Source organism: Onychomys torridus, chromosome 2 (assembly GCF_903995425.1).
Source record: "Onychomys torridus chromosome 2, mOncTor1.1, whole genome shotgun sequence".
NCBI lineage: Eukaryota > Metazoa > Chordata > Mammalia > Rodentia > Cricetidae > Onychomys > Onychomys torridus.
Window position 1 is genome coordinate 16,110,363 of NC_050444.1, and position 11,454 is coordinate 16,121,816.

The 11,454-nt window shown below is 36.9% G+C and overlaps 1 pseudogene; it reads right to left on the minus strand.

Moving 5' to 3' along the window:
• Nucleotides 1–827: 827 nt before the first annotated feature.
• On the minus strand, nucleotides 828–2,166 carry LOC118578794 (annotated as a pseudogene).
• Between the last annotated feature and the right edge of the window lie 9,288 nt (nucleotides 2,167–11,454).

The window sequence follows — 11,454 nt, forward strand, 5'->3', positions numbered from 1 at the left end:
CTTCATTTACTAGCAGCATTGCATGGTCTGAGAATGATTTTCTTTTCTTTTTTTAAGTAGACCATGTATGATTTTATGAATAAATAGTGCAAAAGCATCAGTGATAACTATTTAAACATTAATTTTCTTTGAATAGCCATTGTCTTGGTTTAAGTTTGGGCTTAGTGACCTCTATAACATTGCAAATAAACACATAAAAATACTTCATATTTTCATGCACAGGTATTAATCTGTAATACTGTTTACAAATTATTATGGACAAGTTAACTCTACAATAATTAATTCACATTTGGATAGCCACAATTATATGAGTAGTAATAAAGAAACAGCCTATATTTGTTATACTCTAGATGTAAGGTTGTAATATTTAATGTTCTCAAAACACAATTCCTCATTTCCATTCAAGGATACATTTCTATACATGTGGACACTCAAATGTGAGCTGAAGAATACATTCTTTGACCATAATAACAAACTCACACATAAGACAGTGTTTGTCCTGCTTTAAAGAAGCAATACATTTGTTCATAATCTTTCTCTCCAAGCATCATTTTCCATATTACTAATGAAAATGCTTACTAGGCTAATCCTGAAGTTCAGTCTTCAAGAGAAACTTATAAAGTTAAAAAGAGCCATTAATATATTAATAAATTATATATATATGTATGCCAAATTCTAGCAACATTAATGCTAAAAATGACATCAGTTAAATTTCCTTTCTTGGGTGTCCCTCTGGCTCATCTTCACTACTCTTCAATTAAATTCCTTAGCATTCATAAAGTATATTATTTCTAGGAATTTTCTATTTATGTATAGATTTATTTTCCTTAAGTAAAATGAAGTTTGAATAGTACAGTCTGTGGTGTGGTAACATCATCAACAGCCAGTTCTTGTCCATCAACAAGTCCCAATTCTTTTAACGTCTTGGAAAGATTGGGCCTTGTTCCTTGTTCTTCAATAGATGTTACTGACTATAAGTAAAGTGTCCTATTCTTTCCCTCTACTGTAGCTGTGATAGCTGGAGACTTCATTTGGTCAGATAGCCTAAAACTTCCTGTGGTTTAGCTGATGGGGAAAACTGAATGTTGTAAGGAAGCTGGCTACATGCTGGACAATTTTTCTTTCTCTCTGCTTCAAATGTGTATGTGTACAGTCCATCTATATCATTGAATGCCAAGTAATAATTAAGGGGAATGTATGTACTTCTGGCTATCTTAAAAACTGCAGTAGCACACACAGCTGCAATGACTGTTTGTAGAATGTTTGTAGAAGCTACTGCAGGAATGATTCATTTTACTACCCCTTGAGTGAGTCTTTAGGTAACACCTCTAATATTAGATTGTGATGTCCTCTCTACTGACTTTTGGAAAATCCACTGATTATGTTCAGGGTCTTTTCCATCTAATGGGACCCCATCTCCAAAAGGCTGATCTTTAGGCCATTGCAACATCCTTAAATACTCGATACAGTGTTCTGGGAGCCTGAACATAGATGCAGTAGTGCACATGGGGAAGCTGACCTGTGGGGGAATAAAGTTCCAGGGTGCACTCAACACAAGGAGTCATTCCAGGCAAGATCACCTGGGCATTTCCTTTAAAGCCTTCTGCCCCCCCCCCCCCCGCCATCTATCAAGGGGACAATGGAGCTTGGATCCAACACACCATCTTCATAATTTAGAAGAGACATCAGTACTCCATTGATCCATCTTCTGGCTATGATAGAGTCCAGGCCACACATAATGATGTGAAATTGTGGGTAGAAAGTGTAGTTAAAATCTTCAATCTTGTTGAAATGTGGGACCACATTGCATTTAGGAACTTAGTCATTTAGAAATTCTGCAGCAACTTTAGCCTTGGGGTTTCCAACATCTTTAGGCCTAAATAAAAACTGCCTATTAGATTGTTCATGTCTATAATATGAATCTGTCTAAAATCCGACAATGCCAGATGTTTCAGGATCTCACATCCTAAGCCACCACTTCCAATGGCTAGAACTTTGCATTTATCTAACAAGAACTGTAGCGATTCAGTGCTTGGTTCGAAATCAGGGTGTGTGAAGGGTCTAGATCGCTCAAGAAACTTCTTTACATTGGTTCTAGTAATCTTCCCAGTCTCCAGTGTCTCCACACCCACCATCAAAAGCCATTGGCTCCTCGCCATCTGCCATATTGTTCCCCACCCCGCCCAATGATTTTCATTAGCAAGTTTCACAATAAGAGCACTCAGGCATCCTCCTGAAGAGCACATGTAGGGTTTTCTGTACTTCTTTGTGCCTTTTATGTTGTTCTGTAAATCCATCTGTTAAATGTTTAATATCTCTACAGATTCTCTGGTCAAGCTAATTTTTCTAAACTACATCTACCCTGACTATTATTGCCACATGTTACTTCTTTCTTTGGATGTTAGTGTCTTATAAACATCAAACTCTTCTGGAACTAGTTCCAAGAATCTTCCAGCCAAGTTACATAGCAAAAAACACTTTAAATAACCCAATGATTAAGTGTTCACTTGCAATCGAAGAGGTCCAACATTTCAAATAATCAAATTAGATCACATCAAGCAAAAAAGTTTAGATAAACTCTGTAAATGACCACATGACAGAAACAGTGCAATTTTGAAAAGCATCTGCTCTCAATATCTATTAAAATTATTCAAAAGAAGTATTCCAATGACTAGTAGAAAAGGCTTTTTGTTTTTAATTTTCACGGTAAGGCTAAAGGTATGTACAGAAACCGAGAGGGCAGTGGGTGAGTTGTAATGGAGCCTGGAAATGTCCCTTGTCATGCTGCATGAAACTATTGCAACACTAATGGCTTGCACTATCTCCAACACCTTACTTTCCATAAGGGACTCTGAACACACACACACACACACACACACACACACACACACACACACACACACACCCTCAAATAGCACAGAATGTGGTTTCATTCCATTATTCAGAGGTCAGCAGAAGCCTATAAGTAAATCCTGAGGAAAGACTGGGCAGAGCAACAAGATATGGCAAGTGGCTGGGAGAAAGGAGACTCTTTTACATCTTGGCCCATTTCAGAGACTTGTTTTAAAGGCAATATTAAGATGGTGACTTTAGCTGTTTTCATCTTGTTATGAACAAAACCTCTAGACCTGGCATCCCTCATAATTTTTACTGGAGCAATATCACTCCTCTGTGAAAAACAACTGGAAAGATTATTTATATATAGATTTACATGTATATGTAGAGAAAAATATATGTGCAGAGAAAAACAGCACTTTCTTCCCCTAAAATTACATTTATTGACAAGCTTATCTTAGGAAAGAAAGAATCTCACTTTGTGTAGACATCTGGAATGGAATGCAGGAATTATCTTTTATATTCTACAAAATAATGTACCAAATTATCTCCATTCACTCTCCATTTTCAGACTGTACTCAACAGGCACATTGTACATGAAGCACCAGCAGTTAGAGAGAAATTGTGAAGAAAGCCTGGAGTTCACATATGTGCAGACACGGAGCATGCTATGCGGTCCATCATGGCACAATGCATACTGGGGCTGCTTTTGTGCTGATGCCTCCACTGAAATCATTAAGAGTAACATTGTGAGCTCTTAAGGAGAGATAGTCTTCTAAAAGAAGCACGTGTGGGAATTTCTCCCAAAGAAAAATGAAGACATTCATTTAATGAATATTTTCTGAGTGATTACTAGCTGCCAAACACTGAGACCGCAGAAAGTTTATTGTACACTTGGGAATATAGATAGTGAAATAATTATAACATAGTAGAATAACAGCTGATGGTTATTTGATATGTATTGCCATGGTAAATGTCTTTTATCTTGTTCAATTTCACAGAACCTAGTGTGTTTTAATAGAATTTTCTATTTTTATTACTGTGTTTATTACAGTTGCTGTTGTCTTTCCATATTATAGATGAAGAAACTGATGTCCAAGCATTCTAAATGTCTGTGGGCTCACTTATCTTTGAAGTGGAAAATCCTCAGCTAGCTCCGTGTAGCTCTGTGCCTTGAACTTTCTGGTGTACTGTATCTGGGAGACAAAGGGAGGGGACATACATTGGAGGCTGTGTCTTGGTGTACATAAAGCAATGGGGAGTAAAAGACGGTTTCCTCAGGAAAACAATTTATCAGTGACTCCTTCTTTTCTCTTCTACCAGGAATCCCTAGAAGAAAACACGTATGGGGGAGGGATGGGGGGGTTGTTGTCTCACTGGTAAGCTTCCCCTAAAAGGTGGCACAGCCTTGTGGATAAAAGCCATTGCTTACCGCTGAACTTTCTGATAAAACTCTTATTTATTGTTTTATTTTTTAAGAGAGAGAGAGAGAAGGGAGGCATAACGTTGGGTGGGTAGGGAGGTGGAGACGGGATCAAGGAAGAACTGGGATAGGGTAAAAAACAATCAAAATATAAAAGTATTTGTTTGTTTGTTTGTTTTTTAAGAAAGCCCTCTATTTATCACTTAGGAGTAATTCAACCTCAGGTAAGATTCTGCAAAATGGAATTGATGCTTTCTTTCTCCATTTATTATGGGTATAGGATTAATTCTTTCAGGGAGCTTAATTGTGTGCAATATTGACACAAATCATGTACCGCACAAATATTCAATACACTTGCAAAGGTTTTAACAACAGCCATAGTTTGTGTGTAGTGTGCATACCTTTAACTCCCATAAATGGGAGAGAAGACAGGAAGATTGCAAGTTTGAAGCCAGCCTGGACTGCATAAGAGATTCTGTTTCCTCCCTGCTGCTCTTCAAATAACTACAGATAGTGATCTTTGGGGAAGGTGATAAAAATTACTTTGCTTTAGAATCTCCCATCCCAGAAAAACATTTTTTTCATGTAAAGTAGAACATTGAGGCTGCTGTGGCAAGTAGGAACAGAGACTAGGGATGAGAGCAGCTTGAACCCAATTCTTAGATTTCATGAATGAGCCTGGGGCCCAGTTTAGGCATTCCTAGATTCCAGTCATATATCTGTCTCCTGAATCTTGAACAAGCAATGTAACAACTTTATTTTATATTCCTTTTTTTTCTTGAAATGAGCAAAACTATTCCTATAGTTAGGTGAAAAAGCTCGTGAGTTCATCACAGAGTAAGGAACAAAATGGTAGCTGTTCTAAATATTACTGTAAATTCACTGAGGGGTTGGGGAAAAGGCAATTAGTTTTTGAGCCTTATTTTCCTACTACATACCAAAGTTTATTACAATTGCTTAGCAAGAAAAAAAAAAGGTGTGTGTGTATGTGCGCATGTGTGTGACATTAAAGTAGATAAAATGATGGAGAATCGAATGGAGGCCCATGTGATTCTCTTCATCTCTCAGATGTAGTAGTTAGGGACCATGTGGTTGATGTGAGACAAATTTGAATGGTATCAGAGGCTAGTTTGTTCTCTCCTTTGGGTGCCATAGCAGAGAGCTGGCTCAGCTAATTTAGAAGAGAAGGCAAGGCATTGGGCTGGTATCACTTGGAGCCAGGCTCAGAACTTCGTCTTAAGTGTGCACACTGCTGGGTTGGGGATTTAGCTCAGTGGTAGAGTGCTTGCCTAGACAATCGCAAGGCCCTGGGTTCGATCCTCAGCTTAAAAAAAAAAAAAAAAAAAGATGTGTTACAAGTGTACACACTACTAACATAACTTCTGTGGCTTTGAAGCCCTGAAAATGTGTCTTATGACTCAGAGAACTGGTTATGACTAGTCTTAGTAAGTAGTGCTCGCCCTACTGGACACTCATTCTTTCTTGGAGTATTGGCTGATGTCACCTAGGCTGGACGTCCCCTCTTGCCTGGGATTTCACCATGATGCATGATGAATCCTGTGTCTGACTCACATTACCAACCAGTGTCAGTACTATAAATATGTTCCTTGGCCTTTCTTCTTCTAAGTTTTGTTTTCCCCACAACCAGAGTCTGTTTTACTGCTGTGTGTCCATGTGCCAAAAGAAATAATACATGTGAGGTTAATACTTAAAAAATTCTAGGGGCAAATGTTCTTTCTGTAAGTGAGTGCCCAAGACTAGGTAAGGATTAGAGTCAATCAAATAAACTGTGGACATAACAACCTGTGTTCTCATATTTCAGCATTCTCCACATGCACACACACACACACACACACACACACACACACACACACACATTTTTTTCTTGCTAAGCAATTGTAATAAACTTTGGCATGTAGTAAGAAAATAAGGCTCAAAACTAATTGCTTTTTCCCCAACCCCTCACTGAATTTACAGTAATATTTATAACAGCTACCATTTTGTTCAAGCTCTATGTATGGTTTGCTCCCCAATTTACAGTCCATTAATTTTTTTTTTTTTTTTTTTTTTTGGCCTCACAGCGCTACCCTCCCTAACTACTCTGCCCCATACTGTCATCCTGTTCTTTATGGTTCTGCATTAAATTGTCTGTGCTCTAGACCTCTTTACAATATGTCTGTCAGGAGAGCATGACCCTACATTTTGTTCTCAGATAAATGTCTAGTTCCTAAATAAGTGTTTATTATATATTACTGCAGTAAATATTTGCAGAATCCATATTCAATATACATCCTGAAATGATTCTTGTGTTAAATCAATCTATACAGTACTGATTACAGCACCCTTGTCCACATGCTATCCATTTCTTTAAGGCATATGCCAGCAATAATTACATTTTTAATCCATTAGAAAGTCCTGACTAGGTACATGCATTAGAAAGGTTCTCATGGATTGTTAAATTCATGAGGCAAATCAGTGGGGAATGCCACTTCTTTTTTTTTTTTTTTAACTGACTTTGTTTACACAGCTAAAAAAGCCATGCTAGCGCTACAAGACAATTGGTGGTTGCTGAATCCTTACAAAGCCTTTGTTTGGGTTTTAGCAGCATTGTGTATTGTTCTGCTAATAATTATGTACTGACTCCCTTGCTGCTTTAACCCTCCTCCAGCCACTCCACACCCAGCATTTCATTCTTGCTTCTTTTCATGGCAAAAAATTTATCTTCTATATTGCCTATGTTTGCGGCTTTAGTGAGCCCACAAGATTACCACTTTCCTTAGGGTTCAAGGACTCCACTAATCAGTATCTTGCAGTAGTTTAATGACCCCATGGAATGGAAGCTATTCTTCTAAATTGTTACAGTTGATAGTAAATGGAACTCAGTCTAAAAGCCTGAGTCTTTTGACTCACCACTGGATGCCTATTTCACACACTCAGTCTCTTACTGTTTATCATTTTTCTTGTTTATATTCCTCTGACCCACGTCCTATTTGTGTGAAGGTTTTTGTGAGCCAGCCAATTTTACTTCAATCTTAAAGCAAGATTTCATGAGTTTCAATTAAGTATTTTTCTAATGCTCAAATATACAGGGTCTACTACAGGACTTCTTTAGTGCTCTAATTATGTAATGAAACTGAAAGGAAATCAATCATGCTCCCCTGGCAAGCTTGTTTATTAGAATCATGCTGTTGTGCTCTTTATTGCTTATTCTGTGTCCTCTGCATTTCACAAAAACAATTTTTTTTTTTACTGTACTTCTACTGTTGTGACAAATAAATTTTTATCTTACTTTTTTTTTTTTTGCCTCCAGAAAACCAAGCTAGGCTTCCATTTTCCTTTTTCTTTGTTCTATCTGTGTCATCATTGATTTTAAAGTGATATTTAACATGAAATGATCACACAGTTTTCTGACAAATACATTTGCATTCCAATTACTAGGTATTTATAATCTATGACACTCTCAGGATAATCTAATTCATAAAATCTGTTGTCACGTTACATGGGAGAGGACGCTCTGAGAAAAGTGGATGATGGTTTTAGATTTGAGAGTTTGTTAGTTTTTTCATGAAGAAAACACAAGTTGTTGAACTTATTAGCTGTTTTTAAGCTCCTGTAAAAAGTAACCACAAATTTGATGGTTTAAAGCCGCAACATTTTAGTGTTCTACAGAAAGCAGACTTGAGATCTCTGTAGCGAAACTCTTGCCTTGTTTGAACTTTGTTTCTGTGTTTGGCCAAACATTCGTGGTATTTGGCTTGTGGCAGTGTCACAGGAATAATGATGAACAGTAAAAGACTGAGTGTGTGAAATAGACACCCAGTGGTGAGTCAAAAGACCCAGGCTTAGACTGAGTTCCATTTACTATTAACTGCCTTCTTATGAAAGGAAAGTGTTTATGTGTCTTCTTCCTATCTTCTTGTCTATCTGTAAAACACTCTATTTTCCTGTAAATAAATGACTAGCCTTTGGGTTTAGAGACTATCCTCATTTAGCATAATTAATCTAACTGTGATTATATCTGTACATTTTTTATTGTCTAAGTAAGGTCATATTCCCAAGTAACAAAGGTTTGGTCTTTAGAAATTTGGAATTTTGAAGAAGAGATGTTGCTAAATACAGCCAAATTCTCTAGACTCTGAACCTTTAACCATATACTTTGAAAATATACCAGGGGCATAAGAGTCTTGGTCCCTAGATTTGGCTTGTTTCCCTACCCTGAGGGACCATACATTATTCATATTAACATCCTGTTTTTTTGCCTACTTATCATCACACTGATTTTATATATATATTTGATATAATATCTATAATATATGCTGGATTTATTTAGTATTTATTAATCTTTAATATATTATATATACATAAATACATATGCTGAATTTATTTAGTGTTGCTCATATGCACATGTGTTTATGGGTGACCACTTGGGATAGGATAACCTATCAGGGGCTCTTCTCTGTACTTACTTTCCCTTTCTTAGAAGACATTAATTATCTGTAGCTCTGTCTAGAGGTAGAATCTTGGGAGATTTCCCCCATCTACAATGGGATATATGTTATTTGATGTTGAAGTTTGGTGTATTTTTTAATGAGAAAAGTTAATCTGACTTGAAAAGGCAAAAAAAATTACAATAAGAAAAGGCACAACCATTTTAAACATTCTTGTAAAAGTTATTGATTTTTCCCCATTTATATAAGAGCTACCAGAAGCACATGAGTATCCCATGTCAGCACAGCTTCATCAACATCAGAAATTATAATTATGAACTAGTGGATAATTCTTTTTCTCTTCACACTCTAAACCTCTCCTATAAGCTCCCAATGTAGGACTTTCCTTGACCTTTGAATTAGTTTTCCCTCTTATTCTTTTCCTTGCTACCCACTGCTTCATTTAATGCAAGCCTTTTCAGAAGTAGTCTTTCCTTGGGGCCTTTCCAGATAGCCTTACCCCAAACAGTGTTGTTTCCATCCCTCTCAACTCTCTCTGTGTTATTTTTCCTTCACCACATATCATTGCACAGCATTTTGTATTATTATTAATTTGCTACTTTTTCATGATGTACAAGATTGACATAGCAGAGAATCTAATCATTTTTTCCACTGTAGCATCATCATTATATCTGGAAAAGTGTTTATCATGGTGAAGGCACTCAATAGATATTTATTGTAACAATAAATCCATGAATAAATTAATATTCTGAAATTCTTTGCTGATTTATAGCTACTATCATGGTTTTTTCTTTCCAAAGCCTGCTTATTACCAAGTGGATATACACAATTAATTTAATGAGTCCATTAATGAAGAGTATTTAAGCAATTTGGAGTGTCTCCTCTTATATTGCATAAACTTATATATACATCTTTATATGCCTACTTATCTCTAGATTAACTATCTGAAACTTGAATTTCTGGGCCAAAGGATATATACAAAACTTACTAATGGGTGTTTCTACATTATTCTTAGAAGTTACACAGAATTTCATTATTTTATGTATTATAAAAATCTTTTTTCAGAGCCAGGTGGTGGTGGTGAACGCCTTTAATCCCAGCACTTGGGAGGCAGAGCCAGGTGGATCTCTGTGAGTTCAAGGCCAGCCTGGTCTACCAAGTGAGTTCCAGGAAAGGCGCTAAGCTACACAGAGAAACCCTGTCTCAAAAAACAAACAAATAAACAAAAAACTTTTTTCAAAAAAAATCTTCTTCCTTTTTTTTTTTTAAAGAAAAATCTAACAAACCTGTCTTGATAGACATTTTGAGTTTGTTATGATAATATAGGTAATTTGAAACTAAAGCTAGTCTCATGCTAGATTAGAAGTACTAAGGTTTCCATTTTTATTAAGAAAAAGACAGAGAACCTAGGATCATAGGGGTTCACAGAGACTGAACCAGCAACCAGGGAACCTGCATGGGACTGACCTAGGCACTGTACATACATGTTCTAGTTGTGTAGCTTGGTCTTCTTGTGGGACTCCTAACAGTGAGAGCAGGGGCTGTCTCTGACTCTTTTGCCTGCTTTTGCTACCATCTTCCTCATACTGGGTCTCCTTGTCCAGTCTTAATAGGAGAGAGGTGCTTTGTCTTACTGCAACTTGATATATCATGTTTGGTTGATATCCATGGGAGACTTGCCCTTTTCTGAAGGGAAATGGAGGAGGAGTGGATGGGGGGGAGGGGAGGTCAGAGAGAGACTGGGTAGAGAGGGGAAAGGGGAAACTGTGGTCAGGATGTATATATGAAAGAAGAAGATATTAAAAGATATATGTTTTTAAAAGAATAAGACAGTGATGCTCATCACAGAAGAAAGAGGTGAATGATGCAAGTCTCTGGGGAAGATTGATGAGGCATGAACTCAGATTTCATTCCACACATGGATGTGCAGTTTTGGACTCTGCAAGATCGTGTGTCTGAAAGATCACATGATAGACATCAAGTTGTGCATTCAATATGAAGATTTTTTTTAAAGGTTGTAGAAGACTGTCTTATTCTGACAAAATCAGGATATTACATGTCTCAGGTATACAAAACTGGGAAAGAAAAGAAGCTCTTTTGAGTAAGAATGTCTTACTCTGATTTTCTCAAAAGTACAATATGAACAAGTAGTGAATGCAAGACCATCTCTAAGAATGGTGAAATTCATGCTGTCCAATGATGGGAGCAAATAGAGACAAAACTAGAAATAGACCATTAATAGCCACTGGCCTCTGTATGTAGTCTAGACTGATGAATCACAACGACTGTTCCTCTGCACAGTCTGGCAGGACTAAGCACTGGCAGTTGCCTATCAACTGACAGCTGAAGGTCTTGTGGTAGAACTAGGGCCTTCCCAGGCTATGATAATGTTGAGAGTTAGCTCTTTACCTCCCCAGATTATACACTAGTCTCTTTGAACAGAAGTTGGGATCCTTGACATTAGACAGATTGTGTGTAGGAAGAAATCTTCTTCATGTCTGTTGCTAGATGAAATAGGATGGTTGTATGACACACATTTTTTTGGTAAAATCAAGCAATTATAAATGCATAGTGTCTTTAAATATAAATGATTCTGTGTATGTATATGGAAATGTATACTGGGTATAGAAGTCTCTAGAACAAATTTAAGCTCTTCAAGAGAACAGAATAATTTGCTAGAAATGCACTCAGCTAAAATAACTGTGCGATGGCCACAAGGAAAGATAATTGATTCAGATAGAAGTAAAA